Below are 23,057 nucleotides of genomic sequence, written 5' to 3' on the forward strand. Positions count from 1 at the left end.
CTTTGAATGCCTGCATTTGCTGTTGATTGGGAACATCAGGAAGAACTGGTTCTTCTTCATTTCCTACAACAACTCCCAATATCCTTTTCCCATAAGGAAATTCATCATTCTAAACTTCCATGCTTGGAAGTTGTTCTTGTCAAGCTTTTCAGTGACAATTTGTGAGAGAGAATCAGACGCCATTACAGAATACTGCAAAAAGTTCTGTCACTGCAAAGAACATAGCTTCAATCTCACAAGGGCTAATCTGCAAAACTGACAAAAGTGGTATTTAACCACACAGTCACTTCCTAGTGACGATTTTGCATCAACAGGCAACAAGGATGATTCTGTAACTCCCAATGTCTCTGCGCACAGGCATACGATGCAATTTATACAATAACTTTTCACCGACTTGTAGAATAGTGGTCACACAGCATAAAACTGGGTCTTTTCCTGAGTGCGTGCAGAAAACTTCCGCCTCCAAAATAGGCCCCGAAATGGCCTCAAATAAAAAAAACAGGGTCGCCAAGGGCTAAAGCCTTCTCCCGCAGCATATACTTCCCTCTTGCTTCACCGCGAAGGGCGTCTCAACCTGAGACAATGCACTCTTGCAATTTCCGGCTGTGCTACTTGCAGAGATCTGCTCCCAAAACAGAAAATGAAAGCAACACTGCTCCTCTTACCAGAACACCGCGAGCTTGGCTTGCTTTCTTGAGCTCCTTACCACGAACAAGGCTCTAATACCATGTCAAGATTGTGGGAGAGAAGGAAGGAGTCTCACTTGTAGCTTTCTTGCTTGCACAATGGGGGAATACACACAGAGATGGAGGCTAAAAATAGTTTTTCTCTTCTTAGTTGTGTAAGCCAAAAGAACTCTCACACAAAGAAATAGAAGAACCCTATATATGGGTCTCAAACCAAACTCAACTAACTAAGGTGGCATACTAACTGAGCCACAAACTAGAGTAGATAAGGATAGCTATCATGTAGCTATTATTCATGGGCGGTGTACCAACCGCATTTGCAATTGACACGTCAGTGACATAAATGCACAACGGTCACCCTGGCATATCACGAGTGGAGCTCGATATCTCAACACCCCCCCCGCGAGATTTTAGCATCCATTCCCTTGCAATTTCCACCTAACCCCCCTTTCCTAGTGAAGTTTCCCCTTTAAAGTTCGTTTTAACCCCGGGTTTTAAGCATCTTTTTTTCCCTTAAACATAATAGCCGGGTTTTTTTTTCAAAACCCTTACTTTAGCATCTCCACAAATCCATTCCCCATGTTCCATTTAAGTTCCTTTTCCGTGGTCCGTCCGTGGTTTTTCTTAAGCCCTTCCCAAGAAAATTTTAAGCACCCTTTTTCCCCTTGCATTCCCTTTTAAAATCCCACCATAGCCCGTTCTTTTTTTATAAAAACCCTTCCCACTCAAGCCTTTAAAAACCATTATCCCCACTTCAAGGAGGAAGCCTATAAATTCTTCTAAAGCCCGATTCCGAAAGCCAGTGCAATCGGTCAAGGAAGCCGAATCACAAAGGGAGTTTCGCGTGCGAAGGAGACGAGCCAAGAACATAAGTCTGCGGCCAAGGCAAGAAGGTCGAAGTCTTTATGGCTCCTAAAATGGCACAAGGCGCAACCGCAGGAGGATCATCTCCTAACATCCATGTGGATATTTCACCACAAGTCCAGGCTTTCTTCCTCATTTTTGATTTACGTCGTAATATTTCAATTGTGCATGGATTATTTATAAAAATTGGGATGCACTTTCTTGATTGAAATACTTTGGCTAAATTAAAGGAAATAGCTTACAATCAAAGAATCTATCATTTTTATTTTTTCAAATAAACGAATGAAAGAAAGAGCATAAGATCTTTATGCATTACTAGCAAGTGGCTTTTTTAGGCATTGAAAAGTAACGAAATTAGATCAACTAATGATCATCTTTACAAAGTTAAGTTTATTGTTGTACACTTCGATTATGCATGGAAAGTATAAATCGCATGTCACATTATTAGACATCTCTTCTTCACAATGATTCATTAGAGAAAGTTGCTAATAATCCGTAGGAATTTGTAAGGCATGGAAATGGTTCTTGAGCTGCATGAAGTAGATTAAACTCTAGTCAATTGGCATAAATCTCATTTCAACTGCGTAATTGTTAGAAAAGGCTGCATGGTTCAAACATAAAACCCTAAAGCTTAGTAGCATGAATCTTGATTGCATGTTATAGAAGAATCAATAGGAATTATGCCAGAACTTAACTTATGCTTTGATCTTAACCAGAAAAGTTAGGGATTGTAAATCTACTAATTCGTAGGCAGTGAATCATGTGGTTACGAAAATGGTATCGTAAATATAATCAAGAATAGACAAGTAAATTGGTTTAAACCTAGACACCTAAAACCGCGAAGGAATCACTTAGGAAGGGTTAAATCAATGCAACATATCCCAAAGAGCTAACTAGGGTTTAGCACATTGAGGACGTGACCTAATCGCTCTTATTGCCAAAGCTGAAACTCTTATACCCTAAAGACTTGCCCACATTCCTGGAATGTAAGGACAATAGGACATACTTGCGAGAAACGATCTAGGGTTTTTACCTGAAGGATCGCTCGCTAAAAGGATGAAACTCAATTTGAATTTGGAATCCGAGGATAGACAATGTCGGCCTAGTGCAATCAGGAACGGATTGTTATGAAGACACCCTAACCCTATTTTCTATCTAATCATGATTTCATGATTAGAAGACGCCATTCGATGGGTAAATAGTCCCATGAATTTTGATGTGATGCTTATGCAACAAGTTGCAGAATTGCATGATCTTGTGATTTGATCACAGGGGAATGGCCAATTCCTCGGAATGAGAGTGGTAGATTCTTACACAAGTTTTTCTTGCAAGAGAATGAGTAGTCATCCTGACATAGCACCTGTCTTAGGAAAAGTGACCAAGATAAGGGAATTAGATAATTGCTTGGAAGCAAAAGACCAATCAGTAAATTGGAATAACATATTTACTACTAATAAGAACTTAAGTATTGGTTAAGTTGGGTTACTAGGGTACGGCCCTAACCCAAGGATATAAGGGTTAACAAACAAACCCTTGGGGATCTTGCCAAGTCACAATTGATCCCGAATCGAGTGCTAGATGCATTCAGAAAGAAGGATTCACTCCTTAGTAGTTGGCCAAATAACGACCACTAGAAATGATTGTGCTTGTAACAATTGTATAGAGCATTGTTTGCTTTGTTTGCTCAAAGAATTAAAGGATGAAAAGATATCTAATGCTTCATGTTGAAGGCCTGAAGGGAGAGGCAGCCTTAGTTACCCCCGACTGCCTACTTGACCCTAACCAAGGGGTTGTTAACCGCGCCGAGAAGGTGGACCGAACCCGCCGCGAGAGGTCTCTCCGTTGAGCACTACTTGGAGCAGGAGGATGCTTGAGTGCCAGAAGGGGCTTTGGCCATAAATCCCTCGCCTTCCGGGCCCTGCACAAGAGGCCAACGTGACTCGAGATTGGATCTCGAGGCCCGCATACTAGTCTACGGGTGAAATCTTGGATTCGTAATCCCTGTGGATTGTTAGATAGCCTTCGGGTGGATTATGGATAAGCCTATAGGCTGGACTTTATAAATGTATTCCAAAGATAAATATGATAAGCTATTGAAAAGGAACTTGTTTGACATTACTTTTCTATGTCAAGTGCTATGATTACGTGAAGGAACTGGTACCTAACGGGCTAATTAAGGAAGCTGATTGATGCATGTCCAACTAAACATGGTAGGTAATTAGATAACTAAAACAACCTGAGGAAAGTGCGGTGGATGTGGCCATGGGTCCGTCCTATGGATGAGTGGTCCTGGTTGGCCGGGAACTTTTCTCAATCATGATGGACAGCAAGAAGATCATTTCAAAGACATAAACAGTGAGGGCTCTGACCCAGAGTCTAAGTTATAATAATCCCGATTTACATTGTTTTAGGGGAACGGAATGGGGCTATGCTTTATGGCAGAGAGGTTGATCTTTGCATCCCTCTCGTTTCCCATTCTCCTTGAACCAAGTGCAGCAAGAATCCTATTCGGCCCTGACATTTTTGCGTAAAGTAGTTCGCTTGGGGTTCGACGCTAGTTGCCGTTTAGGAAATAACCATTAGGAAAAACCCTGATTCAGGTCAGTCCTAAGTGGCAACGACCAGAATACTTTTGCTACATAGTAGACGTGGAAAGTCCTAGATCGCAAACCTCGTGACATTCCATGGGAGTGTCGGGGGCGAAGCTTTCTAGACATCCTTTCCGATGGATTGCTAAGATGTGTCTTGAACATTACAGGTGGACACATTACAATTGGTATCAGAGTGAACCAATGAAGGATTTGTCTTTAAGAAATCCTAATAAGATGAAGTAAAGCAAATGTTGCTGTTCCGAACATTTTCTTACTTTCGATGCTGTCTTGCAGAATTATGAAGCATGGAACAGGTTCTTACTGTTCCGAGTCATGTTTATGACTGCGATGCATTCCCCGGATTATCGACAAAGGACTGAGATGATGAACATCATAGAGCATATTTATAATCCATCACCTTCATACGTGGAAGGAAGATGGACGGGTGCCTAAGGAATCTACTATATAGCTTCCCACCGGTTTGCATACCTTCAAACCAACCTAAAGAGAATCAAGTGATTGCAAGACGTGAAGATTGTGAAGCTGTTTTTTTTTATGGAGGCTCACGTAAAATCAACTTTACATTTTCGAGGTCGGAGGGTTGAGCTGAACTCATATGTATATGAGGAAGTGACCCATGTAATCCCCGTCAACAGGATCAAGGTGTTGAGGCGCTATGAGAAGAATGGGTTCCAAAGGAAAGGATACCCCAATCTTCCGATGACTTACCGATTCCTGAAGATCCATGACCCGAAACCATACTATTATCCAGTTTCCGTAGATAAATGTAATACAACATTATTCTCCCCAAACTAAATGTAAACAGTTGCTCTATCACATATGGAAATGTTGTACTCCAAAAGGGCTAGATCCATAGAAATGCAATAAGACTTCTTTTGATCAATGTCTGTTTGTTGATGAGAATTGATAATAAGTTAAGTGGCTAGGATTCTTGGTTGATAGCTGAATTGGAGATGAAATATAAATCATAACGTTTATCGTGTAATAACGTTAAAAAACTGTTATCCAGGCACAACCCTAGGTACAGATTCCCAGTTTGCCTCCTACATTAAGTACTGCTGTAATCCAGGAGAAGAAGTTTCTTCTCAAGCAGATTAAGCCGCCTGAATTTGATAGGAAAGGCAGGTCTGTCCAAGCAGATGCTAAAATTTGGATTGAATCCACGGAGGATTACTTTGAAGTAGTCGATACTGCACTCGCCAACCAGGCTATGCTTGCCAAGCTGAAGCTCACCGGCGAAGCTAGCCTTTGGTGGAAACAATGGTGCAAAGATCAAGGGATTGCAGAAGGATCTGTTACCTGGGAGAAGCTGAAGAAAGCTGTCCAAGGAAAATACTTACCACCTACATATCACACGTAGAAAATGAATGAGTTCTACGAGTTGAAATAGCTGGGACTCACTCTAGACGTACGCTACTTTAAATTCGTCTCACTTCTTAAGCCACAGATGGACATGACACAGCAGGTGTCAAAATTTTATGCTAGTTTAAACCCACTAATGATTACTCGTCTCGAATCTATGCACCCATCAGATCTTCAGGACACACTCATTCGAGCTGTGCCTATAATTCAAGAGGTGTAGGCTAGGCCAAGAGGTAACAAAACTTGGTCTTTTCATTCGAGCAAGCAAGCAACGGGTAAGAAGCTCTTCCATTCTCTACTTCTTCTCTTGGACAATGCCTGTTTAGGCATCGGAATCAGGGCAGAGCAAAAATCTTAGATTGCAGTGAGATTTGGTGTGTGCGAAGAGCGTTGTGTATTTTGCAGAAAATCCATTTCGGACATAGCCGCTGCTATTTTGGCCATTCGAAGTCATTTTGGGCCCCGTTTTAGACTTGCGAGGTTGCGGATAGCAGTTCGAGGTATCCTGCAATTTCAGCTGTGTCTGCCGTATACAGGTGCATAGGTTACAGATTTCAAATCTGTAAGTTCAAAGGTGTTTACCAGTGAATAAACATAAGATTTATCTGCAAACTGATTGTAGATTTCATATATTGTTGAGCAGACTGTGAAAAAGGTTGTCTATTGTATTGCTGTGCACTACAGATCGAGGGTTGTAGAAGATTTGTTTGCTATTTGGTATTAATTTTGTGATAATGGCAGAGAACAGTGGAAACCCCATCATTGAGAATCTTGACAAGAACAAATACTTTTCATGGAAGTTCCGTTTCACGAACTTCCTTATTGGAAAAGGCCTCTACGAGTTTGTTTCAGGTGAAAAAAAGGAGCCGGAGATGAGTGATCCTCCAACTGCAGAAGAGACAAAGACACGGAAGGAATGGAATGCAAAAGACAAAAAGATCATGTATTGGTTGTCTGCAGTAATTGACAATAATATACTGGGACATATTAGAAATGCAGAGAATTCACATGTAGCTTGGACCATACTTAAAAGTATGTTTTCCATAAATACAAAGGCACGAAAGATTCAACTCGAATACATTGAAGAAAGGGAAGATTGTTGAAGGATGTGGATCTAGGAGATGACACAAGCTATGGTGGATCAAAGATGTAAACCAAGTTCATAATGACATGGACAAGTAGAGACAAACTATTACACAAGTGAATTAGGTTCCAAGATAGATTAGCTTGGACTCATAAACACAATCTTGTGTAGAATAGACAATGACAGACACTTAAACTGAAAGTACAAAGCATCATGATATTGTATTCATTTCATAGTCAAGTACAATGCTTTATAGGTTTTGAGTTGTTCCACTCTCCTCACTGTGCATATGGGATTCAGGATAGCTCCTCTTGGAGCATACATCATTTGTCTATTTCTCAACATCCCCCCTCAAATGTTGAGTCCCTACACTTGCTGGATTTTGCCCCCCTTACATGATAACATGGCCCGGAAGACTAGCTCATAGGCAGCCTAGTCAAGTTAAAGCTTGAGACTTTACATCTTGGTAAGGGTTTTACAAATCAAATCAAATCCACTAAGGAAAAGAAAGATCCACTATGGGAAAGACATATGAAAGATACAATGAAAGTTCTTCAAAACAATCTGTCAGAGTTGTTGAAGGTAGCGGAAGCATGTTCTTCTTCTTCTTCTTCCATGAATTGGTTCTGGTGATGATCACTTTCCAATTGTTGGGCTCTTTTCTTGTGGAAACATTCACTGGCTACATGGCCAGTCTTACCACAATAGTGACATGTAATCCGATCCTTGTTGTTGTTGTTGATGAATCCTCGACCTCTTCCTTTAGGTCCAGCAGCTCCTTTGGTGTACAAAAGATTGTCCCTAGATGATGAGACATTGTATTTTGCATTCTTGTTTTTTACTTTGCCTTCTTCATCGAGTAGTGAGTGCTCAATATCTTTAAGTGTGAGGCTTGGAACATTACTCAAAGTGGACACAAGATTTTCATATGGATCCTTGTTTACACTTGCAAGCAGTATGGCTATTGCTTGATCTTCCTCAATATTCTTTTTAAGAGATGCAAGTTGAGTTTTTAAACTCTTAAACTTATTAATGTGTATGGTCATACAAGCACTGTCTTTGATATCCAGTTTATAAAACTGCATGAGAAGTTTTACCTTTGAATTCTTTGCTTGAGTACCAAACATTTTATCAAGTTCCTCCCAGGCGGTTCTAGCATTTCTAATGCCAGATATATGATGTAACACATCATCACTTAATCCCCAAGCAATGATGCCTAGTGCCTTATTATTCATCTTCTTCCATTCTTTGGATTTGAACTGGTCTTCTTCAACAAACCGTCTTCATCATCTTCCTTCTTGTTATTTGCATCATCTTCAAACAGGTCCCATAAGTCCTTTCGCATCAGGTGATACATGGTCTTTTCCTTCCAGGCATGAAATCCTTCACCGTTGAATTTAGCTATTTGCTCAATCTCTGCCATGTTGCTAAACTTCAGTTAACCAGCAAAAGATTGTATTTTAATGTGTCAAGAGACACAAGAGAATCAGTGTCAAATTGACACTAGTTGAGTGTTAATGGATACTAGTCAGTACTTGATCTGCTTTCTCTCAGGAACTTTGTGGATGGCTTCTGAGCTTCCTTGGACACTTCCAAACTAGTAATGATCTTCAGAGAGTATTCCTCAGTGATTAAAATTAATGTTAATGATGGTAATGAGAAAAGAAACAAGGTTGCCAAGCTTTCCAAATTTCTAGATATGGCTTCCTGGATTAGGGTTTTTGTAGCAGCCTGATTTTTTGGTCTGTGTGGATTACACACTCGATCATTCTCAAAAATTTTTACATGGCCATCAAGCTTATCTAATGGGCTACAAAAATCCTATGGTTGTTGGGTTGATTGCGCTGCGTATTGTGCGTGCAGCTATACGAACCGTCATGCAATTTTAGACTGCACCGTTTCTACAAATCGCGCAATGCTGCCTGCTGTGGATGCTAATGTTGCTGTCCGATGTGATAGGCTGAAGCGTCTGGAGCAAGGGAAGATAATTCCGGAGGGATTCACTTGAAGATATGGCCCGTAGAGAGAGATCCAAGTGCTCCAAGGTGGGTAGGTGTAGTCTCTGGCTATGGCTGCCACAAGGTCCAACTAAGATTTGAGGTTGAAACTAAAGATATGAGCTGAATGTGGGCTGGTTAGAGATCACCAGAGGTGAAGGGACACTGAAGACTCACAGTATGAGCTGTGCCATGCCCAACTGGGCTCTGATACCATGTTGAACGATGTGGATCTAGGACATGACATAAGCTATGGTGGATCAAAGATGTAAATCAAGTTCATAATGACATGGACAAGCAGAGACAAACTATTACCCAAGTGAATTAGGTTCCAAGATAGATTAGCTTGGACTCATAAACACAATCTTGTGTAGAATCGACAATGACAGACACTTAACTAAAAGTACAAAGCATCATGATATTGTATTCATTTCATAGTCAAGTACAATGCTTTATAGGTTTTGAGTTGTTCCACTCTCCTCATTGTGCATATGGGATTCAGGACAGCTCCTCTTGGAGCATACATCATTTGTCTATTTCTCAACAAAGATGTCTATAAATGAGTATGCACTGAAGGTAAGGAGCATTACAGATGCCTTGGCAATGATTGATGCAATGCCCGACGATGATGATTTGGTGTCGTCTACCTTGGGTGGACTTAACAATGAAAAGGCTTGGAAATCTTGTGTAACTTCCGTATATGTCAAAAAGCCATTTCCGGATTTTGAGGAGTTGGTCTCCCTTATGATCATTGAAGAGATCAACATACAGAGTGAGACATTTGAAAAAAGTGGTAAACAGGTCCAAGTTTTCTACTCGAGTTCAGGAAGGGGACATGGAAGATCCTCTTCAAGAGGCCGTGGTATGGGATGTGCTAGCTAGCGATAACCAACAAAACAGGTTCAATCAACAGTTTGGTGAAATGCAAGTTTCTGGAGGCAGAGGAAAATTTAGAGATAGGGGGAGCTTTAGAGGAAGAGGTGGATGGAAGAATAGAGGTTCTAACAACTTTGGTATTCTATGTCACTACTGTGACAAAACAGGTCATATTGCAGTCCAATGTTATGCTAAGAAAGATGATATTCGTAGTGGTAAGTTGCAGCAAGGAAACTATGCATCGTCTTCAGGACAGAATGAAGACAAAAATGAACGTCTGTTTGTTATGCAGCATATGCTGAATGCTATTACAGGAAAGGGAACACATGATGATGTTTGGTATGTTGATTCAGGTGCATCCAATCATATGACCAGCCATGCAGAATGGTTTGGAGAGATGCAAGATTTGCAAAATATAAGTTATGTGTAGATGGGTGATGATTCATGCCACCCAATTTTACACATTGGAAAAATTCACTTGTCCTTGCATGATGGTAAGACAAAGAGTCTTTCAGATGTATTACATGTGCCATCTATTACAAAGAACTTGGTGTCAGTCAGTCAGATGGTAAAGCAAGGGCTGCAAGTCAGATTTAATGCAAAGGACTGCTTTGTAGAAGACTTCAATGACAAGTGCAAGTTAGTTACAAAGGGAAGTAGAGTTGGACGTATGTTTACTCTAGATGCTGGAATTCCTACTATGAATGTTGCTATGTATGCTAAAGGAAAAGATATTGTTGCAGATATTGATATTTGGCACAAATGCATTGGACATGAAAATGTACAAAGGCTGAAATTAATGCAGTCCAAAGGGTTGGTTACAGGTTTTCCTATATTTAGAATTGCAAAATTTCATAAGGTATGCGAAGCATGTCAGTTTGGTAAGTAGGCAAGACAATCCTTTTCACATGACAGAGATGTAAGAAGAAATATCCTTGATGTTGTACATACAAATATTTGGGGGCCTACACAAAATGTATCTCTTGGAGGCAGTTCATACTTTGTCACATTCACTGATTATTGCTCTAGAAAGCTGTGAGTATATTTTATGAAGGAAAAGAGTGAAGCGTTTGAGCACTTTAGAACTTTCAAGGCTGCAATTGAAAGAGAAATAGGCTTGAAAGTAAAGTGCTTGAGGTCAAATGGAGGGGGAGAGTACCTCTCGAATGAGTTCAGTGATTTTTTGAGGTCTCATGGGATAAAGAGACAGTTCACATGCAGGTATACCCCACAGCAAAATGGGGTTGCAGAAAGGAAAAACATGCATATTGTAGAATTTGCACGTGCCTTGATGGATGAAAAGAATATGCCTAAGCATTTTTGGTATGAGGCTATTCATATTGTTGTTTATATTATGAATAGAACTCCCACATCTGCAGTTCATGGTATGATCCCCAAAGAATGTTTTACAGGTAAGAAGCCTGATGTCTCACACTTGAAAGTGTTTGGCTGTATTGCATATGTTCATGTGCCAGATGAGTTGCGGAAGAAACTGGATCCAAAGGCTGAAAAGTGTGTCTTTATTGGATACTCTTTAGAGCAAAAAGGGTATCGTTGTTATAACCCTGTCACATGTAAGTTCAGAGTGAGCAGGGATGTTATTTTTGATGAAATGAGCAGTTGGTATGCATCTAGTAGTGATGCATTGGATGATGATGATGATCATGACACTCATGTGCAGGCTGAAAAGCAAGAATCACGGACTCTTAGTGGACCAGAGACATCATCTGGTAGTCCTTGGTCTAGGAGAATAAGGAGTAGCTCTACATCTTCATGTGCATCTAGTAGCACTATAGGTAAAGACAAAGGAAAGAATAAAGTGTCAGATGGCATTAATGAAGTTCTTGATGGAGACTCCAGTGGCTCAGAGAGCTTGGATGATGAGCTTGGCATTCCTTTAGTGAGGACTCCAGGTGTGGAGAGAGCACGCGTCAATGCAAAGACTCCATTGAGTGATCCAATGATATGCAGGTCTAGCAGGGTGAGATACCCTATTAACAGATTTGGTTTTGAAGGTTATGCAGCTCACCATTATGCTTATATGGTGAAAGTGATTGAGGATGTTGAGCCCACATGTTTTGAGGAGGCTGTTGGTCATGCTCATTGGGATGCAGCAATGGATGAGGAGGGAGATGGCTACATTAGAGGCCCATAAGACTTGGGATCTAGTATCATTGCTGAAGGGAAAGAAAGCTATTGGATGTAAGTGGGTTTATAAGATTAAGCACAATGCAGATGGTTCTATTAGTAGGTACAAAGCTAGGCTGGTTGCAAAAGGCTATGCCCAAACATATGGCATAGATTATGAAGAAACCTTCAATCCAGTTGCTAGGATGGCAACTGTCAGATGTGTGATTGCTTTGGCAGAAGCCAAAGATTGGAGGTTGCAGCAAATGCATGTGAAGAATGCCTTCTTGCATAGTGATTTGCAGGAAGAAGTGTATATGGATCAGCCAGCAGGTTATGAAGATTTAGAGCATCCCACGTATGTGTGCAGGTTGAAGAAGGTGCTCTGTGGGCTAAGCAAGCACCTAGAACATGATCTGAAAAGATTAGACAGTATCTTGTCAATATTGCCTTTTATGTTTCTGATGCTGATCACTCACTTTATGTGAGAAAGGGAGATGCAGGTTTGGTCATCATAGTCATCTATGTGGATGACTTGATTATTACAGGTGATAGTGATAGTGGGATTACTGAAGTCAAGGACTTTTTGAAGAAAAAGTTTGAGATGAAGGATTTAGGTGAGCTAAGGTACTTCCTTGGCATTGAGGTGATCAGATGTGATGATGGTATATGGCTGTCCCAAAGAAATTATGGCTTGGATATGTTGTCCAAGTATGGTATGACAGCATGCAAACCACTTTTAGTCCCGTTGGAGCAGAATGTAAAGTTGAGTGCTGATGTTGGAGATGGGATAGAAGACCCTCCTATGTTTAGGAGGATAGAGGGGAGTTTGATCTACATGACCATTACAAGGCCAGACTTGAGCTACGTTGTTGGTCTTGTGAGTCAGTTTATGCAAGTACCTAGAAAGCCACATTTGGATGCAATCAGACACATATTGAGATATGTGAAGTCCACATTACATTATGGACTTTTCTATAAGGCGGGTACAAACGTGCAGGTGTTTGGATACACAGATGCAGATTGGGCTAGTAGTATGTCTGATAGAAGATCTACCAGCGGATACATGTTCTCTCTTGGTAGTGCAACAGTTACTTGGAGCAATAAAAAGCAATCTACAGTTGCTTTATCGAGTAGAGAGGCTGAGTATAGAGGTGTTGCTGTTGCAGCATGTGAGGTAGTATGGCTGGAAAAGTTATTGGCTGATTTAGATGTGCAGGTGGAAGGTCCAGTTGTCATTTTTTGTGACAACATGAGCAGTATACAGTTGGCTAGGAACCCTGTGTTCCATGCTAGGACAAAACATATTGAGGTACACTATCACTTTGTGAGAGAGAAGGTACTAGGAGGTGAGATTGACTTGGTGTATGTCAGCACACAGGATCAGATAGCTGACATCTTATCTATACTTTATGTACATTGTAAAGTGTGTGGAAGAAGAAAAAGAAACCAGCAAGAAAACGTTTTTGCCTCCATCTCTCTTCTTGTCTCTTGAGTAAGCTTCTCCTTGTGCATTCTGTATGTGTTCGACGCAGCATCTTGAGCAAGTCCCCCCACCACGCGATTCTTGAAAGTTATCAGACGGATCCCAAGGAATCTTAATCTTTAATATTTATGATTATTTTTTGTACTAGCTAAGCATAACATCAAGATTCCCAATCTATCAACCATGAGATATTAATGAGAGCTTGGGCAAGGGTCTAGAGCTTTGAAAATGATTCTCTTCTAGACTAAGGTGCTTTCCATGCAATCCATCAGGCATGCAAGTTGGAACATATACCTTCAAAGTGATGAAAATGCACCTACTATTGCGAGCATGGGAAGTTGAAAATTCTTGAAGCCTTATATGTTGTTTATGAATTCATCGCATAGCATCTAAATACAATTAACTTCTCTTGATACATGCATTTGGGGAATTCAATCCTTCAAATACTTGCAATGCAGTTTATCCTTTTCAACGTCCTATTCTTGTGTGGCATAATACGAGTCTAATTCTCCTTATGTGGGTATCAAAGCAAACATTAATCAATTTGGAAATACATTACTTACGAACGGTACCGTAGTTGGATGGCTAGTGATGTCTTCGCTCGAGGCTTTCGTTGTGGGATTGCCATCCCCGTGTGACATTTTCCACTTGGGGGCCATTATCGATCTTCAACTCTTTTAGAGGCGACTCACACAAGACTTTGGAAGCCCTTGCTCGAGAAGAGGGGCAATTGGGGAAAATCGGCTTGCGGGTTAGGGTATGAGCCCAAGGAACAAGAAAAGAGAAAATGTGTATGGCCACTCTCTAATTAGGAGGGGAAGAGAAGGAGAACCCTCTTGGAAGGTTCTCTCCCTTTTTCTCTGTCACTCCCTCCCTCTCTCTCTCTCTCTTCTGCTTATTATTATTATTATTATTATTATTATTCTTCTTCTTCTTCTCTCTCTCTCTCTCTCTCTCTCTCTCTCTCTCTCTCGACCTGGACAAGCTACAAACGGAAGTGTCACATCTACGGGAGGCAAGAGAGGACGCCGATTTCAAAGCGGACCTCCGAGAGGCTATCACGAAGGAATGCCGAGAGGACCTCCAGGTATGCATTAAAACCGAAGTTGAGGCTTCGAGAGAGGGATGGGAGGAAAAAATCAAAGCAAACATGAAGGAAGAATTAGAAGGGAATAAGGAGAGGTGGATTGAGGTAGTGAAGAAGAACATTAAGAAGGAGGTCCAAGAAGAAAATAAAAAGGAGGAGGTAGTCCGGTTTCAGGAGACCTTAGAGGAGGAGAGGCTCAGGAGCGCGCGCAGATTGAACGTACGTATTACCGGGCTCCCCAAAGGGGCCTCTTCGAAGGAGGACGCACGTGGGCTATGCACCCGACTAGGGTACACGAGCATGCCCTTTACTGAGGCATGGCGTGCAGGACGAGATACTACCAGGGTCAGAGCTCTGATATTACATATGAGCACACCGAAGGACAGATCCGCTTTCTTTTGGAAGCAGATTTCGCTCCGAGGGATGACTGGGGCTTCCATCTTCATGGATGAGGACCTGACTTAGATGCAGATTGCACACAGACGAGCATGCATGCCACAGATACTCCAAGCACGTAGAGAAGGCCGTAAGGCCTTCTATCGAGATGGCCGGATTTTTATAGATGGATGCCCACCAAATAGGGGGCGCGGCCTATGAGACGAGGCAGAGGACTGTACAGAAAACCCCGATACGTGTGGCAGTTTGGAACTACAACGGCTCCCTATGGTCACGACCGGACAGACTTGAGGAGATTTTACCCGACCATGATGTTATATGCCTCACAGAGACACATGAGAGCCCAGAGAGAGGGCTTCCACGCATTATAGGATTTGAGTGGGTATCTGCATACCGGGCTACTACTAGGCAGAGCACATCTAGGGGCTCAGGAGGGGTGGCAGTTCTATTCCGTCAGGGGATACAAAGACATATCCAGTTAGTGAGACGAGATGAGGAGGCCACTTACATATGGATCAGAGTGCAGATATCAGATGAGAGATGGATCTATATGGCAGTATGCTACTTTTCACCACGAGGGTCCAGATATGCTACTACGTAGGGTGATATTCAGGCCAGAGATTCCCCCTCCCCTTATTCAGAGCTCTCAGAGGACATTATTCTGTATTCTAGTTTGGGCGAGGTCTTCCTTATGGGGAACTTCAACGGGCGCACACAGAGCTGACAGTGTGAGAGTTTTGATATGGAGCAGCCAGAGATCATGAGAGCATTAGACCCTGAGGAGTTGGGGATCAGTAGGGAGTCAGCAGATACTGGGCCAGACGCCACAGGGTATGGAGAACATTTACTTGAGCTTGGTAGTAGACATCATTTCGTTATTTATAATGGGATGGTACGATGGCCATATTCAGGAGGTCTTATATGCTTCCCACATGAGGGGGGTGAGAGTACTGTAGATTATTTGCTCGGACCGATCGATGGGATGCATACTATCGAGTCCTTCGGCCTTGGGAGACTTCCACTCGGTGCCGATCACACCTTTCTCAGGTTCTCACTCCTCACCTCATTACCATCACCACCTGCAGATATCATACCCCACATGCATACTACCATACACATCACTCATAAGCTCTCACATATTTACTAACAGCATCTGGAGGAGCACATCATGTCACTTGATCCATACGCACCCCTTGATACACTGACCACTGATATCACACGCATTCTGCATGATTTTGCTACACTCAGTTTTCCACATCACACATACACGCACCCCCCTCGGACCGGTACCATGCCACAGAACAGGTGGTATGATGATGAGTGCAGAGATCTACGTCGACAGCTACGCGATTTGGAGGCCAGAGGAGAGATCACACACAGACAGGCGCAGAGACGCATGCACCGCTTGACCCGCCGTAAAAAGCGGGAATGGGAGGAGGAGAGATATTGGGATATATACCACCTTCTTATGAGCAGAGATTGTGTAGAGGCATGGAGGCAGATCAGAGAACCATGCTCACCCACACCGATACATGACCCTGCAGTATGGCATGGATACACACAGAGTTTATATCATGTACCCGCACAGCCGCTGATACCCACACCATGTACACCAAGACCGGGTATTTCATCCTTTTTCACCACTAGTATGGTGAAACATGCTATCTCACGGTTACAGTATGGCCACGCTCGAGACCAGTTTGATCTTCAGGCAGAGCATATTATATATGGCAGAGACACATTGGCTCCACTCATTGCTCACCTCTTCAACCGTGCATTGTCGGAGGGGTTCCCTGACTCGTGGACAGAGCATACCATTGTACCTATCCACAAGTCAGGGGATCCTATGGATCCTAACACATATAAGACCATCATGATTGGGCCAGTTTTGTCCAAACTTTATGGCACGGTGATGGAGGAGGAGCTCAGTACGCTAGCAGAGAGAGAGTGCATGCGCACACCCGGACAGGCAGGGTTCAGACGGGCATTTTCTACCATAGACCACATCTTCACTCTCCATTGTCTGATCGACCAGACACGAGTGAAGAAACAGAGATTGTACTGTTGCTTTGTGGATTTCCGCAAAGCCTTTGACATGGTTCCGAGAGAGAGGCTTTTCAGACGCCTACTTGATCTGGGGGTGGATGATCACATGATGTGGGGTATTTATGCACTATATGAGTGGGTTACTGGCAGAGTCATATGTCCGAGAGGTATATCAGATCCCCTTGTGAGCACCATTGGTGTGAAACAAGGATGCCCACTCTCACTGACTCTATTTGGGCTATACATTGATGAGATAGTAGAGTTTATTCAACAGCGAGCCGGTGGAGGTATAGATCTCAGTGGAGCCACAGTTCATATCTTACTATATGCAAATGACATTGTGTTGGTCTCAGACTCAGCTCAGGGATTACAGCAGCATTTATTAGCATTGGATGATTTTTGCATACAGAGAGGCATGACAGTAAACCTTGGTAAAACCAAGGTTCTTATATTCCATACATCAGCTCAGATATGCAGACAGAGTATTTTCATGGCAGCAGGAGGGAGTATTAAGGTCACTGGATCATATGTATATTTGGGAGTCACCTTTACAACAGCTTCAAGGACTTTCTCGATGACACAGACAGCTCGTGACTGCCTCACTAGAGGATACTCAGCATTGGCTCTTATGGAGCGACAGTGTTATCAGGCACACTTCCAGGAGCCCCGCACCAAGGGGTGGCTCTTTGATACTCTAGTCACTCCAGCACTGATGTATGGAGCAGCTATATGGGGGCCAGGCCTTGCCGATTATGTATGGACATTGATGGAGAGACCTCAAGTGATCATGATATCTAGATTGATTCGCAGCAAGGCCTCAGTCCCACATGACATTGTGCGAGCAGAGCTTGCCACACCGCCCATGCTAGTCGAGGCATTATTTCAGACAGTCAGCTTCCTACACAGATTTCAGGATATGGATAGAGATCGCATTGCATATAGAGCATATATGGCATCTCAGGAGATGGCTCGAGCGGGGGATACCACATCATGGTATGCACAGACTAGAGCTTGGTTTGATAGACATGGGCTGGACATTGATAGACTCTCACCTCTTCTATATGATACTCAGGCTCCCACTTATACCCTCTCTCTCTTTGAGAGGAACAGAGTCATCAGACAGGAGATATGGCATATTTATATACAGAGGACATGGGTCAGCCCTGCACAGCCACTGCCATCGAAGATGGCACATTATTGTACACAGTTCTTGAGCATATCAGAGCAGGGATTCATAGAGATTCCGAGATATATGCAGATCTATATGCCACATCGATTGAGAGTTCTTATTGGACAGCTCAGGGTATCATCACATCAGCTTATGATTGAGAGTGGCAGAGCCAGTGGCATCCCACGGGAGGAGAGGATATGCCCCCTTCGCAGATCAGAGGTGGAGAGTGAGGAGCATTTTGTTCTCAGATGCCCGGCATACTCAGAGTTGAGATCTAGATACACATTGAGCAGCTCACTTCAGGGATGTATGACTGATATGGATCAGAGATCATTTGGCCGTTTTCTGGGAGAGGCATGGCACATCAGAGAGCAGAGCACACAGCGGGTCCCAGTCAGAGAGGGGCCCACCCAGACGACTATTACACAGTTCTTTCAAACAGACAGAGTGAGAGCTACTATACCAGCCTCCAGCCAGACCTCCGAGCTCACACTACAGTAGGCTGAGGACCAGCGTACCCGACGCCGCACGAGGATCCGGGGGTTTCGAACCCCACAGCCACACCGACAGGAGATCCGGAGGATTCTTGATCTACATCGACAGCAGACTGAGATCCGACGACACTGGACACATTGGATCTCAGATCTCCAATTTGCTCTTTCTCCACCGCCGATGTACCACATCCTGCATCCAGGAGGGATCACCTGCTATTAGCGACTTCGACGACTGCTACTACATCCTAGGATAGTATATCTCCCTGCATCTGTTACATATACACATCGCACCACTTTATCACAGCCGACAGTTGTTCCCCTATCACAACCGACATTTGTTCCCCTTTTGTAGCCATTATTTGGAGTATCGGAGCTACATACGCACATACACATATACGACACTTATCACACTCACAGCACCGTATTTTCAGTTTCTAGTTTTTAGCTTTTCATTCAGCACTTTTATTTTGGATAGCTGGACCTCATCAGTTATATCACAGTTTGTCTCATAGGCCAGTTTTGGTCTTTAGAAGACGTTAATATAACTTTCTTTCTTTCTTTCTTTCTCTCTCTCTCTCTCTCTCTCTCTCTCTCTCCTTGGTAGCAAAAGGGGGGGCAAGAGGTGGTATCCCATTTTCTTTCTTTACGATGGGGGGGAGGGGGAACATGGTGTTGCATGGTGACGAGGGGGAGTTTTTGGGGCCTCCCAACTGCCCATGAACCAGCCATTATTCCCCAAGGCTCACCATCATTATCATTTCCATCGTCGTCATCTTCTGTGCCATCCAGACCAACTTCCTCCTTCCTCCCTTGTCATCATCATTCACTTCCTCTTCTTTTTCCCCCTACCATCTATCGACAAAGATTAGGGGGGAAAAGAAGTTTTAAAATTTCAATTTCTTTTAATGAAAATTAGGGAGGGGGAGTTCTTGTGCGGGGCTATGCGGGGGTGTTACAAATGGATATTAATTTGGGGGGAAGGTGGGAAACATTGTGCTAAGGAGTCCTTAGCTTAAGAGGACCGCCAAATTACCTGTTGCCATGCGTCTTACTAAGGGGAAAGAAGGAATAGTGGGGGAGGGGGGTTGGAGATGCCACACGTGTGCCCCTCCTCCCCATCAGCATTATCACCATCGTCCTCATCTTCTTTAATGTCTTGATGATCCTCGTCACTCACTGTTATCGCCTCGATCTCCCCGTACCTCTCACACTTAACCAACATCGATGGTCAATGTAGCTCCCCCTCCCTCCACCAATTGGCGGTGCCAACAGGGGGTGCTAAAAACTTTTGTTTAATTATTAAAGGGGGGGTCTTACATGCCATGGGGAGATATTGTTGAGATATCGAGCTCCACTCGTGATATGCCAAGGTGACCGTTGTGCATTTATGTCACCGACTTGTCAGTTTGCAGATGCGGTTGGTACACCGCCCATGAATAATAGCTAGATGACAGCTATCCTTATCTACTCTAGTTCGTGGCTCAGTTAGTATGCCACCTTAGTTAGTTGAGTTTGGTTTGAGACCCATATATACGGTTATTCTATTTCTATGTACTTGAGTTCTTTTGGCTTACACAACTAAGAAGAGGAAAACTGTTTTTAGCCTCCACCTTTGTGTGTATTCCCCCATTGTGCAAGCAAGAAAGCTACAAGTGAGACTCCTTCCTTCTATCCCACAATCTTGACATGGTATCAGAGCCTTGTTCATGGTAAGGAGCTCAAGAAAGCAAACCAAGTTCGCGGTGTTCTGGTAAGAGGACCAATGTTGCTTTCATTTTTCTATTTTGGGAGCAAGTCTCTGCAGGTAGCACAGCCGGAAAGTGCAAGAGTGCATTGTCTCAAATTGAGACGCCCTTCGCGGTGTAGCAAGAGGGTAGTATTGTCTCAGTTTGATTTGAGGCCATTTCGGGGCCTGTTTTGGAGGCGGAATTTTTCTGCACGCACTCAGGAAAAGGCCCTGTTTTATGCTGTGTGACCACTGTTCTATAAGTCGGTGAAAAGTTACTGTAGAAATTGCATCATATGCCTGTGCGCAGAGACATTGGGAGTTACAGAATCATCCTTGTTGCCTGTTGATGCAAAATCGTCACTAGGAAGTGATTGTGTGGTCAAATACCACTTTTGTCAGTTTTGTAGATTTGCCCTTGTGAGGCTGAAGCTGTGTTCTTTGCAGTGACAGAATTTTTTGCAATATTCTGTAATGGCGTCTGATTCTCTTTCACAGATTGTAATTGAAAAGCTTGACAAGAACAACTTCCAAGCATGGAAGTTTAGAATGACGAATTCCCTTATGGGAAAAGGATATTGGGAATTCGTTGTAGGAAATGAAGAAGAACCAGTTCTTCCTGATGTTCCCAATTAACAGCAAATGTAGGCATTTAAAGCATGGCATGAGAGAGCCAGGAAAGTTATGTACTGGCTGTCTATCAGCATTTCAGACTCTATGATTGCGCATATTCAAGATGCAAGTACGCCAAAGGAGGCATGGGATACATTGTCAAAAATGTATAGCACAAATACGCAAGCCAGGAAAATGCAACTCAAGCAAGAGTTACACAATGTGCAAAGAGAAAGTATGAGCATCAATGACTACCACATGAAGGTGAAGAAGATTGTAGATGCACTTGCTTCCATTGGGTTGCCAATGGAAGATGATGATTTAGTTTCTGTGACCTTGAATGGTCTAGGAAAGGATTATGCACAGTTTTGAACATCCATTTCCATCCGTGAAAGATTTCCTGATTTTGAGGAGTTGATTGCTCTTCTAATTTCTGAGGAGCAGAGAAATGGTGGTGCATCTTCTTCAGGAGGAACTTCAAAAGAAGCTGTCTTGTACTCAAATGCTGGAAGAGGTAGAGGAGGCCGATCTGGAGGCCATGGTAGAAATCAGAATATGCAACAAACTCAAGAAAACCAGTCCTATGGAGAAGGACGTGGTAACTCTAGAGGCAGGGGGAGCGAAAGAGGTCGTGGTGGATGGCAAAGAGGCCAAAATGTAAATAGCAATGTTGAATGCTACTACTGTGGTAAAATGGGTCATATGGCTAAAGACTGCTATAAAAAGAAGAATGACATCATGAATGGAAAATTACAAGGGAATTATGCATCTTCTAGTAGATAGGGTGATGACAGAAATGAGGATTTGTTTATGGTGTAGCATATGACCAATTCTGTGACAAGTGCAGAAGAAAGAAACGATGTGTGGTATGTTGACTCAGGTGCATCAAACCACATGACAGGTCATGCAGAATGGATGCTGGATGCGAGGAAAATGGAAAAACCAGGATTTGTGGAGACTGGTGATGATACTGCACATCTTATTGTGCAGATTGGAAAAATTCCTTTGTCTATGCAGGATGGGAAAAAGAAATACCTGTCCGATGTATTTCATGTCTCGAATATCACCAATAACCTAGTTTCTGTTGGTCAAATGGTTGAGCAAGTCGCTTGATAGCAAAAGGAAAGAAGAAGGGCAGAATGTTTACGTTGGATGCAAACATGCTTGAATTGAGTGCAGCAATGTTTACACATGGAACCGGTGTAGTTGCAGATATTGATATCTGGCATAAACGCATTGGTCATGTTAATGTACAGCGACTTAAATCAATGCAAGCCCAAAATATTGTTGCAGGATTGCCTAAATTCAAGGTTGTAGAAATTCATAAGGTATGTGAAGCCTGTCAATTTAGAAAACAGGCAAGGAAGCCATTTTCTAGACATGTTCAAGAGAGTAAGAAACCATTGGAATTAATCCACTCTGATGTGTAGACTACTAAAGCTGCATCTCTTGGAGGCTGTCATTATTTTGTTACTTTTATTGATAACTATAGCAGAAAAGTTTGGGTGTATTTTATGAAAAAGAAAAGTGAAGTTTTTGGGGATTTCAAAACTCTTAAAGCTATGGTTGAAAAAGAAACATGCCTGCAAATAAAATGCCTAAGGTCAGATGGAGGGGGAGAGTACCTCTCAAATGATTTTGCAAGGTTCCTGCAGGAGCATGGCATAAAGCAGTAATATTCATGCAGTCATACCCCACAACAAAATGGAATTGCAGAAAGAAAAAACAGGCATATTGGAGAGGTGTCTCGTGCCATGCTCAACGAAAAAGACTTGCTAGAATTTTACTAGGCTGAACCAGTTGCTATAGCAGTCTACATAATAAATAGGACTCCCACTGCAGCAATACATGGGATGATTCCAGAGGAGAGGTATAGTGGTAGGAAACCAGATATTTCTCATTTGAAGATTTATGGTTGCATTGCCTATGTTCATGTGCCAGATGAGTTGAGATCCAAGTTGGATCCAAAAGCTGAGAAGTGCATCTTTATTGGTTAATAGAAAGGGTATAGATGTTATAACCCTTCTGCTCGTAAGTTTACACTGAGCAAAGATGTTGTTTTTGATGAGATGAGTAGCTGGTATAAACCAGTAAATGTGATTGATGATGTACATGCACAAAATGGTAATGCTGCACAGAATTCACAGTAGCAGTCACAAAATATTAGTGGACATGGAGTGTCCTCTAGCAGTGGTTCACATTCTTTGCCATGGACAAGCAGATTGAGATCAAGAGAATCTCCTCAAAACAATGCAAATAGTGGTATGCAGGTTTCACGAAAAGGAAAAGAGAAGGTAGATCAGCCCATGTTTGATGTGAATGCAGGTCACTCTTATGTGGATGGTGAATCCAGTGGCTCAGAACAGAGCATTGATGATGAGTTGGGTATTCCTTCTATTGTTACACCTGGAGTAAGGAAGACCAGGGATGT

The 23,057-nt window shown here is 42.7% G+C and overlaps 1 pseudogene; it reads left to right on the forward strand.

Annotated features, from left to right (window-relative positions):
• Window positions 1–15,253: 15,253 nt before the first annotated feature.
• LOC148019327 (uncharacterized) overlaps window positions 15,254–23,057 on the forward strand; it is a 50,677-nt pseudogene continuing 42,873 nt past the window's right edge.

The sequence above is a fragment of the Lygodium microphyllum genome, chromosome 20 (assembly GCF_053477565.2).
Source record: "Lygodium microphyllum isolate KBCC chromosome 20, Lygodium_microphyllum_v1.1.10, whole genome shotgun sequence".
NCBI classification, from domain to species: Eukaryota; Viridiplantae; Streptophyta; class Polypodiopsida; order Schizaeales; family Lygodiaceae; genus Lygodium; species Lygodium microphyllum.